The sequence below is a fragment of the Salmo salar genome, chromosome ssa07, assembly GCF_905237065.1.
Source record: "Salmo salar chromosome ssa07, Ssal_v3.1, whole genome shotgun sequence".
Classification (NCBI taxonomy): Eukaryota; Metazoa; Chordata; class Actinopteri; order Salmoniformes; family Salmonidae; genus Salmo; species Salmo salar.
In genome coordinates this window covers 1,760,397-1,775,000 of record NC_059448.1, presented here as the reverse complement: position 1 = coordinate 1,775,000, position 14,604 = coordinate 1,760,397, and the positions used below count along the sequence as shown (strand labels likewise).

The 14,604-nt window shown below is 49.3% G+C and overlaps 1 pseudogene; it reads left to right on the top strand.

The window, feature by feature from the left end:
* Positions 1–14,604, top strand: part of LOC123743722 (2-acylglycerol O-acyltransferase 2-A-like) — a 46,907-nt pseudogene that overhangs the window by 8,024 nt on the left and 24,279 nt on the right.

Below are 14,604 nucleotides of genomic sequence, written 5' to 3'. Positions count from 1 at the left end.
AAAACTCTGCCTCTCTATCTATCATCTACAAGTCTCTGCTAGGTAAAACTCTCCCTCTCTATCTATCATCTACAAGTCTCTGCTAGGTAAAACTCTGCCTCTCTATCTATCATCTACAAGTCTCTGCTAGGTAAAACTCTCCCTCTCTATCTATCATCTACAAGTCTCTGCTAGGTAAAACTCTGCCTCTCTATCTATCATCTACAAGTCTCTGCTAGGTAAAACTCTGCCTCTCTATCTATCATCTACAAGTCTCTGCTAGGTAAAACTCTGCCTCTCTATCTATCATCTACAAGTCTCTGCTAGGTAAAACTCTGCCTCTCTATCTATCATCTACAAGTCTCTGCTAGGTAAAGCTATCCCTCTCTATCTATCATCTATAAGTCTTTGCTAGGTAAAGCTCCGCCTTATCTCAGCTCACTGGTCACCATAGCAACACCCACCCATAGCACGCGCTCCAGCAGGTATATTTCACTGGTCATCCCCAAAGCCAACACCTCCTTTGGCCGCCTTTCCTTCCAGTTCTCTGCTGCCAATGACTGGAACGAATTGCAAAAATCTCTGAAGCTGGAGTCTTATATTTCCCTCACTAACTTTAAACATCAGCTATCTGAGCAGCTAACCGATCGCTGCAGCTGTATATAGGCCATCTGTAAATAGCCCACCCAATCTACCTACCTCATCCCCATATTGTTTTTATTTACTTTCTGCTCTTTTGCACACCAGTATCTCTACTTGCACATCACCATCTGCTCATCTATCACTCCAGTGTTAATCTGCTAAATTGTAATTACTTCGCTACTATGGCCTATTTATTGCCTTACCTTCTCATGCCTTTTGCACACACTGAATATAGACTTTCTTTTTTTTCTACTGTCATTGACTTGTTTATTGTGTTATTGGCTTGTTTATTGTTTACTCCATGTGTAACTCTGTGCTTTGCTTTATCTTGGCCAGGTCGCAGTTGTAAATGAGAACTTGTTCTCAACTAGCCTACCTGGTTATATAAAGGTGAAATAAATAAAATAAGAAATTAAAATCTATCTCTCTATCATCAAATCAAATGTATTTATAAAGCCCTTCTTAAATCAGCTGATATCTCAAAGTGCTGTACAGAAACCCAGCCTAAAACCCCAAACAGCAAGCAATGCAGGTGTAGAAGCACAGTGGCTAGGAAAAACTCCCATGAAAGGCCAGAACCTAGGAAGAAACCTAGAGAGGAACCAGGCTATGAGGGGTGGCCAGTCCTCTTCTGGCTGTACTGGGTAGAGAGGAACCAGGCTATGAGGGGTGACCAGTCCTCTACTGGCTGTACTGGGTAGACCAGAGGAACCAGGCTCTGAGGGGTGGCCAGTCCTCTTCTGGCTGTGCCGGGTGGAGATTATAACAGAACATGGCCAAGATGTTCAAACGTTCATAGATGACCAGCAGGGTCAAATAATAATAATCACAGTAGTTGTCGAGGGTGCAACAAGTCAGCACCTCAGGAGTAAATGTCAGTTGACTTTTCATAGCCGATCATTCAGAGTATCTCTACCGCTCCTGCTGTCTCTAGAGAGTTGAAAACAGCAGGTCTGGGACAGGTAGCACGTCCGGTGAACAGGTCAGGGTTCCATAGCCGCAGGCAGAACAGTTGAAACTGGAGCAGCAGCACGGCCAGGTGAACTGGGGACAGCAAGGAGTCATCAGGCCAGGTAGTCTGAGGCATGGTCCTAGGGCTCAGGTCCTCCGAGAGAGAGAGAGAAAGAAAGAAAGAAAGAAAGAAAGGAGAGAAAGAGAGAGAGAATTAGAGAGAGCATACTTAAATTCACACAGGACACTGAATAAGACAGGAGAAATACTCCAGATATAACAGACTGACCCTAGCCCCCCGACACATAAACTACTGCAGCATAAATACTGGAGGCTGAGACAGGAGGGGTCAGGAGACACTGTGGCCCCATCCGATGAAACCCCCGGACAGGGCCAAACAGGCAGGATATAACCCACGCACTTTGCCAAAGCACTCTCTATCTATCCCTCTCTCAATTTTTTATTCAATTCAAGGGTCTTTATTGCCATGAGAAACATATGTTAACGTGGCCAAAGCAAGTGAAGTAGATAATAAACAAAAGTGAAATAAACAATGAAAATGAACAGTAAACATTACACTCACAGAAGTTACATTACATTACTAATGTCATTATATATATATATAAACAGTGTTGTAACGATGTGCAAATGGTTAAAGTACAAAGGGGAAAATAAATATGGGTTGTATTGACAACGGTGTTTGTTCCTCACTGGTTGCCCTTATCTTGAGGCAACAGGTCACAAATCTTGCTGCTGTCATCACAAAAATACATGGATATATTGAAGCAACATCTCAAGACATCTGTCAGGAAGTTAAAGCTTGGTCGCAAATGGGTCTTCCTAATGGACAATGACCCCAAGCATACTTCTAAAGTTGTGGCAAAATGGCTTAAAGACAACAAAGTCAAGGTATTGGAGTGGCCATCACAAAGCCCTGACCTCAATCTATAGACAATTAGTGGGCAAACTGGAAAAGTGTGTGCGAGCAAGGAGGCCTACAAACCTGACTCAGTTACACCAGCTCTGTCAGGAGGAATGGGCCAAAAAATTCACCCAACTTATTGTGGGAAGCTTGTGGAACGCTACCCGAAACGTTTGACCAAAGTTAAACAATTTAATGCTACCAAATACTAATTGAGTGTATGTAAACTTCTGACCCACTGGGAATGTGATGAAAGAAATAAATGCTGAAATAAATCACTCTCTCTACTGTTATTCTGACATTTCACATTCTTAGGGTTAGGTTCATCTCTCTCTCTCTCTCTCTCTCTCTCTCTCTGTCTCTCTCTCTCTCTCTCTCTCTCTCTCTGTCTCTCTGTCTCTGTCTCTCTCTCTCTCTCTCTCTCTCTCTCTCTCTCTCTCTCTCGACCCTGGTTCTAACTACAGTACCTGTTTCTCTCTTCATCCCCCCTCCCCAGCTCATAAAGACGGTGGATCTGGACCCAGGTTCTAACTACATCTTTGGGTTCCACCCCCATGGTGTTCTGGTGGCGGGGGGTTTTGGGAACTTCTGTACGGAGGCATCAGGGTTCTCCTCGCTGTTCCCCGGGCTGACCCCCTACCTCCTGATGCTGCCATTCTGGTTCAGAGTACCCTTCTTCAGGGACTACATCATGTGTGGAGGTTAGTACCCTGACCCCTGACCCCCTACCTCCTGATGCTGCCATTCTGGTTCAGAGTACCGTTCTTCAGGGACTACATCATGTGTGGAGGTTAGTACCCTGACCCCTGACCCCCTACCTCCTGATGCTGCCATTCTGGTTCAGAGTACCCTTCTTCAGGGACTACATCATGTGTGGAGGTTAGTACCCTGACCCCTGACCCCCCTACCTCCTGATGCTGCCATTCTGGTTCAGAGTACCCTTCTTCAGGGACTACATCATGTGTGGAGGTTAGTACCCTGACCCCTAACCCCCTACCTCCTGATGCTGCCATTCTGGTTCAGAGTACCCTTCTTCAGGGACTACATCATGTGTGGAGGTTAGTACCCTGACCCCTAACCCCCTACCTCCTGATGCTGCCATTCTGGTTCAGAGTACCCTTCTTCAGGGACTACATCATGTGTGGAGGTTAGTACCCTGACCCCTGACCCCCTACCTCCTGATGCTGCCATTCTGGTTCAGAGTACCCTTCTTCAGGGACTACATCATGTGTGGAGGTTAGTACCCTGACCCCTAACCCCCTACCTCCTGATGCTGCCATTCTGGTTCAGAGTACCCTTCTTCAGGGACTACATCATGTGTGGAGGTTAGTACCCTGACCCCTAACCCCCTACCTCCTGATGCTGCCATTCTGGTTCAGAGTACCCTTCTTCAGGGACTACATCATGTGTGGAGGTTAGTACCCTGACCCCCTACCTCCTGATGCTGCCATTCTGGTTCAGAGTACCCTTCTTCAGGGACTACATCATGTGTGGAGGTTAGTACCCTGACCCCTGACCCCCTACCTCCTGATGCTGCCATTCTGGTTCAGAGTACCCTTCTTCAGGGACTACATCATGTGTGGAGGTTAGTACCCTGACCCCTGACCCCCCTACCTCCTGATGCTGCCATTCTGGTTCAGAGTACCCTTCTTCAGGGACTACATCATGTGTGGAGGTTAGTACCCTGACCCCTGACCCCCTACCTCCTGATGCTGCCATTCTGGTTCAGAGTACCCTTCTTCAGGGACTACATCATGTGTGGAGGTTAGTACCCTGACCCCTGACCCCCTACCTCCTGATGCTGCCATTCTGGTTCAGAGTACCCTTCTTCAGGGACTACATCATGTGTGGAGGTTAGTACCCTGACCCCTAACCCCTACCTCCTGATGCTGCCATTCTGGTTCAGAGTACCCTTCTTCAGGGACTACATCATGTGTGGAGGTTAGTACCCTGACCCCTAACCCCCTACCTCCTGATGCTGCCATTCTGGTTCAGAGTACCCTTCTTCAGGGACTACATCATGTGTGGAGGTTAGTACCCTGACCCCTGACCCCCTACCTCCTGATGCTGCCATTCTGGTTCAGAGTACCCTTCTTCAGGGACTACATCATGTGTGGAGGTTAGTACCCTGACCCCTAACCCCCTACCTCCTGATGCTGCCATTCTGGTTCAGAGTACCCTTCTTCAGGGACTACATCATGTGTGGAGGTTAGTACCCTGACCCCTGACCCCCTACCTCCTGATGCTGCCATTCTGGTTCAGAGTACCCTTCTTCAGGGACTACATCATGTGTGGAGGTTAGTACCCTGACCCCTGACCCCCTACCTCCTGATGCTGCCATTCTGGTTCAGAGTACCCTTCTTCAGGGACTACATCATGTGTGGAGGTTAGTACCCTGACCCCTGACCCCCTACCTCCTGATGCTGCCATTCTGGTTCAGAGTACCCTTCTTCAGGGACTACATCATGTGTGGAGGTTAGTACCCTGACCCCTAACCCCCTACCTCCTGATGCTGCCATTCTGGTTCAGAGTACCCTTCTTCAGGGACTACATCATGTGTGGAGGTTAGTACCCTGACCCCTGACCCCCTACCTCCTGATGCTGCCATTCTGGTTCAGAGTACCCTTCTTCAGGGACTACATCATGTGTGGAGGTTAGTACCCTGACCCCTGACCCCCTACCTCCTGATGCTGCCATTCTGGTTCAGAGTACCCTTCTTCAGGGACTACATCATGTGTGGAGGTTAGTACCCTGACCCCTGACCCCTACCTCCTGATGCTGCCATTCTGGTTCAGAGTACCCTTCTTTAGGGACTACATCATGTGTGGAGGTTAGTACCCTGACCCCTGACCCCCTACCTCCTGATGCTGCCATTCTGGTTCAGAGTACCCTTCTTTAGGGACTACATCATGTGTGGAGGTTAGTACCCTGACCCCCTAACCCCCCTACCTCCTGATGCTGCCATTCTGGTTCAGAGTACCCTTCTTCAGGGACTACATCATGTGTGGAGGTTAGTACCCTGACCCCTAACCCCCTACCTCCTGATGCTGCCATTCTGGTTCAGAGTACCCTTCTTCAGGGACTACATCATGTGTGGAGGTTAGTACCCTGACCCCTGACCCCCTACCTCCTGATGCTGCCATTCTGGTTCAGAGTACCCTTCTTCAGGGACTACATCATGTGTGGAGGTTAGTACCCTGACCCCTGACCCCCTACCTCCTGATGCTGCCATTCTGGTTCAGAGTACCCTTCTTCAGGGACTACATCATGTGTGGAGGTTAGTACCCTGACCCCTAACCCCCTACCTCCTGATGCTGCCATTCTGGTTCAGAGTACCCTTCTTCAGGGACTACATCATGTGTGGAGGTTAGTACCCTGACCCCTGACCCCCTACCTCCTGATGCTGCCATTCTGGTTCAGAGTACCCTTCTTCAGGGACTACATCATGTGTGGAGGTTAGTACCCTAACCTCTGACCCCCTACCTCCTGATGCTGCCATTCTGGTTCAGAGTACCCTTCTTCAGGGACTACATCATGTGTGGAGGTTAGTACCCTGACCCCTGACCCCCTACCTCCTGATGCTGCCATTCTGGTTCAGAGTACCCTTCTTCAGGGACTACATCATGTGTGGAGGTTAGTACCCTGACCCCTGACCCCCTACCTCCTGATGCTGCCATTCTGGTTCAGAGTACCCTTCTTTAGGGACTACATCATGTGTGGAGGTTAGTACCCTGACCCCTGACCCCCTACCTCCTGATGCTGCCATTCTGGTTCAGAGTACCCTTCTTTAGGGACTACATCATGTGTGGAGGTTAGTACCCTGACCCCTAACCCCCCTACCTCCTGATGCTGCCATTCTGGTTCAGAGTACCCTTCTTCAGGGACTACATCATGTGTGGAGGTTAGTACCCTGACCCCTGACCCCCTACCTCCTGATGCTGCCATTCTGGTTCAGAGTACCCTTCTTCAGGGACTACATCATGTGTGGAGGTTAGTACCCTGACCCCTAACCCCCTACCTCCTGATGCTGCCATTCTGGTTCAGAGTACCCTTCTTCAGGGACTACATCATGTGTGGAGGTTAGTACCCTGACCCCTGACCCCCTACCTCCTGATGCTGCCATTCTGGTTCAGAGTACCCTTCTTCAGGGACTACATCATGTGTGGAGGTTAGTACCCTGACCCCTAACCCCCTACCTCCTGATGCTGCCATTCTGGTTCAGAGTACCCTTCTTCAGGGACTACATCATGTGTGGAGGTTAGTACCCTGACCCCTGACCCCCTACCTCCTGATGCTGCCATTCTGGTTCAGAGTACCCTTCTTCAGGGACTACATCATGTGTGGAGGTTAGTACCCTGACCCCTAACCCCCTACCTCCTGATGCTGCCATTCTGGTTCAGAGTACCCTTCTTCAGGGACTACATCATGTGTGGAGGTTAGTACCCTGACCCCTAACCCCCTACCTCCTGATGCTGCCATTCTGGTTCAGAGTACCCTTCTTCAGGGACTACATCATGTGTGGAGGTTAGTACCCTGACCCCTGACCCCCTACCTCCTGATGCTGCCATTCTGGTTCAGAGTACCCTTCTTCAGGGACTACATCATGTGTGGAGGTTAGTACCCTGACCCCTAACCCCTACCTCCTGATGCTGCCATTCTGGTTCAGAGTACCCTTCTTCAGGGACTACATCATGTGTGGAGGTTAGTACCCTGACCCCTAACCCCCTACCTCCTGATGCTGCCATTCTGGTTCAGAGTACCCTTCTTCAGGGACTACATCATGTGTGGAGGTTAGTACCCTGACCCCTAACCCCCTACCTCCTGATGCTGCCATTCTGGTTCAGAGTACCCTTCTTCAGGGACTACATCATGTGTGGAGGTTAGTACCCTGACCCCTAACCCCCTACCTCCTGATGCTGCCATTCTGGTTCAGAGTACCCTTCTTCAGGGACTACATCATGTGTGGAGGTTAGTACCCTGACCCCTAACCCCTACCTCCTGATGCTGCCATTCTGGTTCAGAGTACCCTTCTTCAGGGACTACATCATGTGTGGAGGTTAGTACCCTGACCCCTAACCCCTACCTCCTGATGCTGCCATTCTGGTTCAGAGTACCCTTCTTCAGGGACTACATCATGTGTGGAGGTTAGTACCCTGACCCCTAACCCCCTACCTCCTGATGCTGCCATTCTGGTTCAGAGTACCCTTCTTCAGGGACTACATCATGTGTGGAGGTTAGTACCCTGACCCCTAACCCCCTACCTCCTGATGCTGCCATTCTGGTTCAGAGTACCCTTCTTCAGGGACTACATCATGTGTGGAGGTTAGTACCCTGACCCCTAACCCCCTACCTCCTGATGCTGCCATTCTGGTTCAGAGTACCCTTCTTCAGGGACTACATCATGTGTGGAGGTTAGTACCCTGACCCCTAACCCCCTACCTCCTGATGCTGCCATTCTGGTTCAGAGTACCCTTCTTCAGGGACTACATCATGTGTGGAGGTTAGTACCCTGACCCCTAACCCCCTACCTCCTGATGCTGCCATTCTGGTTCAGAGTACCCTTCTTCAGGGACTACATCATGTGTGGAGGTTAGTACCCTGACCCCTAACCCCCTACCTCCTGATGCTGCCATTCTGGTTCAGAGTACCCTTCTTCAGGGACTACATCATGTGTGGAGGTTAGTACCCTGACCCCTAACCCCCTACCTCCTGATGCTGCCATTCTGGTTCAGAGTACCCTTCTTCAGGGACTACATCATGTGTGGAGGTTAGTACCCTGACCCCTGACCCCCTACCTCCTGATGCTGCCATTCTGGTTCAGAGTACCCTTCTTCAGGGACTACATCATGTGTGGAGGTTAGTACCCTGACCCCTAACCCCCTACCTCCTGATGCTGCCATTCTGGTTCAGAGTACCCTTCTTCAGGGACTACATCATGTGTGGAGGTTAGTACCCTGACCCCTAACCCCCTACCTCCTGATGCTGCCATTCTGGTTCAGAGTACCCTTCTTCAGGGACTACATCATGTGTGGAGGTTAGTACCCTGACCCCTGACCCCCTACCTCCTGATGCTGCCATTCTGGTTCAGAGTACCCTTCTTCAGGGACTACATCATGTGTGGAGGTTAGTACCCTGACCCCTAACCCCCTACCTCCTGATGCTGCCATTCTGGTTCAGAGTACCCTTCTTCAGGGACTACATCATGTGTGGAGGTTAGTACCCTGACCCCTGACCCCCTACCTCCTGATGCTGCCATTCTGGTTCAGAGTACCCTTCTTCAGGGACTACATCATGTGTGGAGGTTAGTACCCTGACCCCTAACCCCCTACCTCCTGATGCTGCCATTCTGGTTCAGAGTACCCTTCTTCAGGGACTACATCATGTGTGGAGGTTAGTACCCTGACCCCTAACCTCTAACCTCTAACCTCTAACCCCTGACCCTAATACCCTTCTTCAGGGACTACATCATGTGTGGAGGTTAGTACCCTGACCCCTAACCCCCTACCTCCTGATGCTGCCATTCTGGTTCAGAGTACCCTTCTTCCGGGACTACATCATGTGTGGAGGTTAGTACCCTGACCCCTGACCCCCCTACCTCCTGATGCTGCCATTCTGGTTCAGAGTACCCTTCTTCCGGGACTACATCATGTGTGGAGGTTAGTACCCTGACCCCTGACCCCCTACCTCCTGATGCTGCCATTCTGGTTCAGAGTACCCTTCTTCAGGGACTACATCATGTGTGGAGGTTAGTACCCTGACCCCTAACCCCCTACCTCCTGATGCTGCCATTCTGGTTCAGAGTACCCTTCTTCAGGGACTACATCATGTGTGGAGGTTAGTACCCTGACCCCTAACCCCTGACCCTATTACCCTTCTTCAGGGACTACATCATGTGTGGAGGTTAGTACCCTGACCCCTAACCCCTAACCCCTGACCCTAATACCCTTCTTCAGGGACTACATCATGTGTGGAGGTTAGTACCCTGACCCCTAACCCCCTACCTCCTGATGCTGCCATTCTGGTTCAGAGTACCCTTCTTCAGGGACTACATCATGTGTGGAGGTTAGTACCCTGACCCCTGACCCCCTACCTCCTGATGCTGCCATTCTGGTTCAGAGTACCCTTCTTCAGGGACTACATCATGTGTGGAGGTTAGTACCCTGACCCCTAACCCCTGACCCTAATACCCTTCTTCAGGGACTACATCATGTGTGGAGGTTAGTACCCTAACCCCTAACCTCTAACCCCTGACCCTAATACCCTTCTTCAGGGACTACATCATGTGTGGAGGTTAGTACCCTGACCCCTAACCCCTAACCCCTGACCCTAATACCCTTCTTCAGGGACTACATCATGTGTGGAGGTTAGTACCCTGACCCCTAACCCCCTACCTCCTGATGCTGCCATTCTGGTTCAGAGTACCCTTCTTCAGGGACTACATCATGTGTGGAGGTTAGTACCCTGACCCCTGACCCCCTACCTCCTGATGCTGCCATTCTGGTTCAGAGTACCCTTCTTCAGGGACTACATCATGTGTGGAGGTTAGTACCCTGACCCCTAACCCCTGACCCTAATACCCTTCTTCAGGGACTACATCATGTGTGGAGGTTAGTACCCTAACCCCTAACCTCTAACCCCTGACCCTAATACCCTTCTTCAGGGACTACATCATGTGTGGAGGTTAGTACCCTAACCTCTGACCCCTAACCCCTGACCCTAATACCCTTCTTCAGGGACTACATCATGTGTGGAGGTTAGTACCCTGACCCCTAACCCCTGACCCTAATACCCTTCTTCAGGGACTACATCATGTGTGGAGGTTAGTACCCTGACCCCTAACCCCTAACCCCTGACCCTAATACCCTTCTTCAGGGACTACATCATGTGTGGAGGTTAGTACCCTGACCCCTAACCTCTAACCCTAATACCCTTCTTCAGGGACTACATCATGTGTGGAGGTTAGTACCCTAACCCCTAACCCCTGACCCTAATACCCTTCTTCAGGGACTACATCATGTGTGGAGGTTAGTACCCTGACCCCTAACCTCTGACCCTAATACCCTTCTTCCGGGACTACATCATGTGTGGAGGTTAGTACCCTAACCCCTAACCTCTAACCTCTAACCTCTAACCCCTGACCCTAATACCCTTCTTCCGTATCTACATCATGTGTGGAGGTTAGTACCCTGACCCTAACCCCTAACCTCTAACCTCTAACCCCTGACCCTAATACCCTTCTTCCGGGACTACATCATGTGTGGAGGTTAGTACCCTAACCTCTAACCCCTAACCTCTGACCTCTAACCCCTGACCCTAATACCCTTCTTCCGGGACTACATCATGTGTGGAGGTTAGTACCCTAACCTCTAACCCCTAACCTCTGACCTCTAACCCCTGACCCTAATACCCTTCTTCAGGGACTACATCATGTGTGGAGGTTAGTACCCTAACCTCTAACCCCTAACCTCTGACCTCTAACCCCTGACCCTAATACCCTTCTTTAGGGACTACATCATGTGTGGAGGTTAGTACCCTGACCCCTAACCCCTAACCTCTAACCTCTAACCCCTGACCCTAATACCCTTCTTTAGGGACTACATCATGTGTGGAGGTTAGTACCCTGACCCCTAACCCCTAACCTCTAACCTCTAACCCCTGACCCTAATACCCTTCTTTAGGGACTACATCATGTGTGGAGGTTAGTACCCTGACCCCTAACCCCTAACCTCTAACCTCTAACCCCTGACCCTAATACCCTTCTTTAGGGACTACATCATGTGTGGAGGTTAGTACCCTGACCCCTAACCCCTAACCTCTGACCTCTAACCCCTGACCCTAATACCCTTCTTTAGGGACTACATCATGTGTGGAGGTTAGTACCCTAACCTCTAACCCCTAACCTCTGACCTCTAACCCCTGACCCTAATACCCTTCTTTAGGGACTACATCATGTGTGGAGGTTAGTACCCTAACCTCTAACCCCTAACCTCTGACCTCTAACCCCTGACCCTAATACCCTTCTTTAGGGACTACATCATGTGTGGAGGTTAGTACCCTAACCCCTAACCCCTAACCTCTGACCTCTAACCCCTGACCCTAATACCCTTCTTTAGGGACTACATCATGTGTGGAGGTTAGTACCCTGACCCCTAACCCCTAACCTCTAACCTCTAACCCCTGACCCTAATACCCTTCTTTAGGGACTACATCATGTGGAGATGAGGCTGAGTCTCTGTAAGCTGTTTGAGTGGTTAGTGTGTGTGTGTGTGTGTGTGTGTGTGTGTGTGTGTGTGTGTGTGTGTGTGTGTGTGTGTGTGTGTGTGTGTGTGTGTGTGTGTGTGTGTGTATGTGTAGTGTGTGTGTGTTGTGTGTGTAGTGTGTGTGTGTGTGTGTAGTGTGTGTGTGTAGTGTGTGTGTAGTGTGTTGTGTGTGGTGTATTTTCTCAGTCACAGGGTTGTCCTGTTATGAAAGTTTCTGTTGAAATATCTGACAATGCTGACCAAGTAGGTAACACACACACACACACACACACACACACACACACACACACACACACACACACACACACACACACACACACACACACACACACCTCTCCCCCCTCCACTCCTCTGTCAGACAGACTTACTCAACTCTATTTCCCAACAGGCAACATCCTGAATACATGTCTCTCTCTGTGTGTCTACAGGCAACATCCTGAATACATGTCTCTCTCTCTCTACAGGGGAACATCCTGAATACATGTCTCTCTCTCTACAGGGGAACATCCTGAATACATGTCTCTCTCTCTCTACAGGGGAACATCCTGAATACATGTCTCTCTCTCTCTACAGGGAACATCCTGAATACATGTCTCTCTCTCTACAGGGGAACATCCTGAATACATGTCTCTCTCTCTACAGGGGAACATCCTGAATACATGTCTCTCTCTCTACAGGGGAACATCCTGAATACATGTCTCTCTCTCTACAGGGGAACATCCTGAATACATGTCTCTCTCTCTCTACAGGGAACATCCTGAATACATGTCTCTCTCTCTACAGGGGAACATCCTGAATACATGTCTCTCTCTCTACAGGGGAACATCCTGAATACATGTCTCTCTCTCTCTACAGGGGAACATCCTGAATACATGTCTCTCTCTCTACAGGGGAACATCCTGAATACATGTCTCTCTCTCTACAGGGAACATCCTGAATACATGTCTCTCTCTCTACAGGGGAACATCCTGAATACATGTCTCTCTCTCTCACAGGGGAACATCCTGAATACATGTCTCTCTCTCTCTACAGGGGAACATCCTGAATACATGTCTCTCTCTCTCTACAGGGGAACATCCTGAATACATGTCTCTCTCTCTTACAGGGGAACATCCTGAATACATGTCTCTCTCTCTACAGGGGAACATCCTGAATACATGTCTCTCTCTCTCTCTCTACAGGGGAACATCCTGAATACATGTCTCTCTCTCTACAGGGGAACATCCTGAATACATGTCTCTCTCTCTACAGGGGAACATCCTGAATACATGTCTCTCTCTCTCTCTACAGGGGAACATCCTGAATACATGTCTCTCTCTCTCTACAGGGGAACATCCTGAATACATGTCTCTCTCTCTACAGGGGAACATCCTGAATACATGTCTCTCTCTCTACAGGGGAACATCCTGAATACATGTCTCTCTCTCTCTACAGGGGAACATCCTGAATACATGTCTCTCTCTCTCTCTACAGGGAACATCCTGAATACATGTCTCTCTCTCTCTACAGGGGAACATCCTGAATACATGTCTCTCTCTCTACAGGGGAACATCCTGAATACATGTCTCTCTCTCTCTACAGGGGAACATCCTGAATACATGTCTCTCTCTCTCTACAGGGGAACATCCTGAATACATGTCTCTCTCTCTACAGGGGAACATCCTGAATACATGTCTCTCTCTCTACAGGGGAACATCCTGAATACATGTCTCTCTCTCTACAGGGGAACATCCTGAATACATGTCTCTCTCTCTCACAGGGGAACATCCTGAATACATGTCTCTCTCTCTCTACAGGGGAACATCCTGAATACATGTCTCTCTCTCTCACAGGGGAACATCCTGAATACATGTCTCTCTCTCTACAGGGGAACATCCTGAATACATGTCTCTCTCTCTTACAGGGGAACATCCTGAATACATGTCTCTCTCTCTCTACAGGGGAACATCCTGAATACATGTCTCTCTCTCTCTACAGGGGAACATCCTGAATACATGTCTCTCTCTCTCTACAGGGGAACATCCTGAATACATGTCTCTCTCTCTACAGGGGAACATCCTGAATACATGTCTCTCTCTCTACAGGGGAACATCCTGAATACATGTCTCTCTCTCTACAGGGGAACATCCTGAATACATGTCTCTCTCTCTCTACAGGGGAACATCCTGAATACATGTCTCTTCTCTCTACAGGGGAACATCCTGAATACATGTCTCTCTCTCTCTACAGGGGAACATCCTGAATACATGTCTCTCTCTCTCTACAGGGGAACATCCTGAATACATGTCTCTCTCTCTACAGGGGAACATCCTGAATACATGTCTCTCTCTCTACAGGGGAACATCCTGAATACATGTCTCTCTCTCTCTCTACAGGGGAACATCCTGAATACATGTCTCTCTCTCTACAGGGGAACATCCTGAATACATGTCTCTCTCTCTACAGGGGAACATCCTGAATACATGTCTCTCTCTCTACAGGGAACATCCTGAATACATGTCTCTCTCTCTCTACAGGGGAACATCCTGAATACATGTCTCTCTCTCTACAGGGGAACATCCTGAATACATGTCTCTCTCTCTCTACAGGGGAACATCCTGAATACATGTCTCTCTCTCTCTACAGGGGAACATCCTGAATACATGTCTCTCTCTCTCTACAGGGGAACATCCTGAATACATGTCTCTCTCTCTCTCTACAGGGGAACATCCTGAATACATGTCTCTCTCTCTACAGGGGAACATCCTGAATACATGTCTCTCTCTCTACAGGGGAACATCCTGAATACATGTCTCTCTCTCTACAGGGGAACATCCTGAATACATGTCTCTCTCTCTACAGGGGAACATC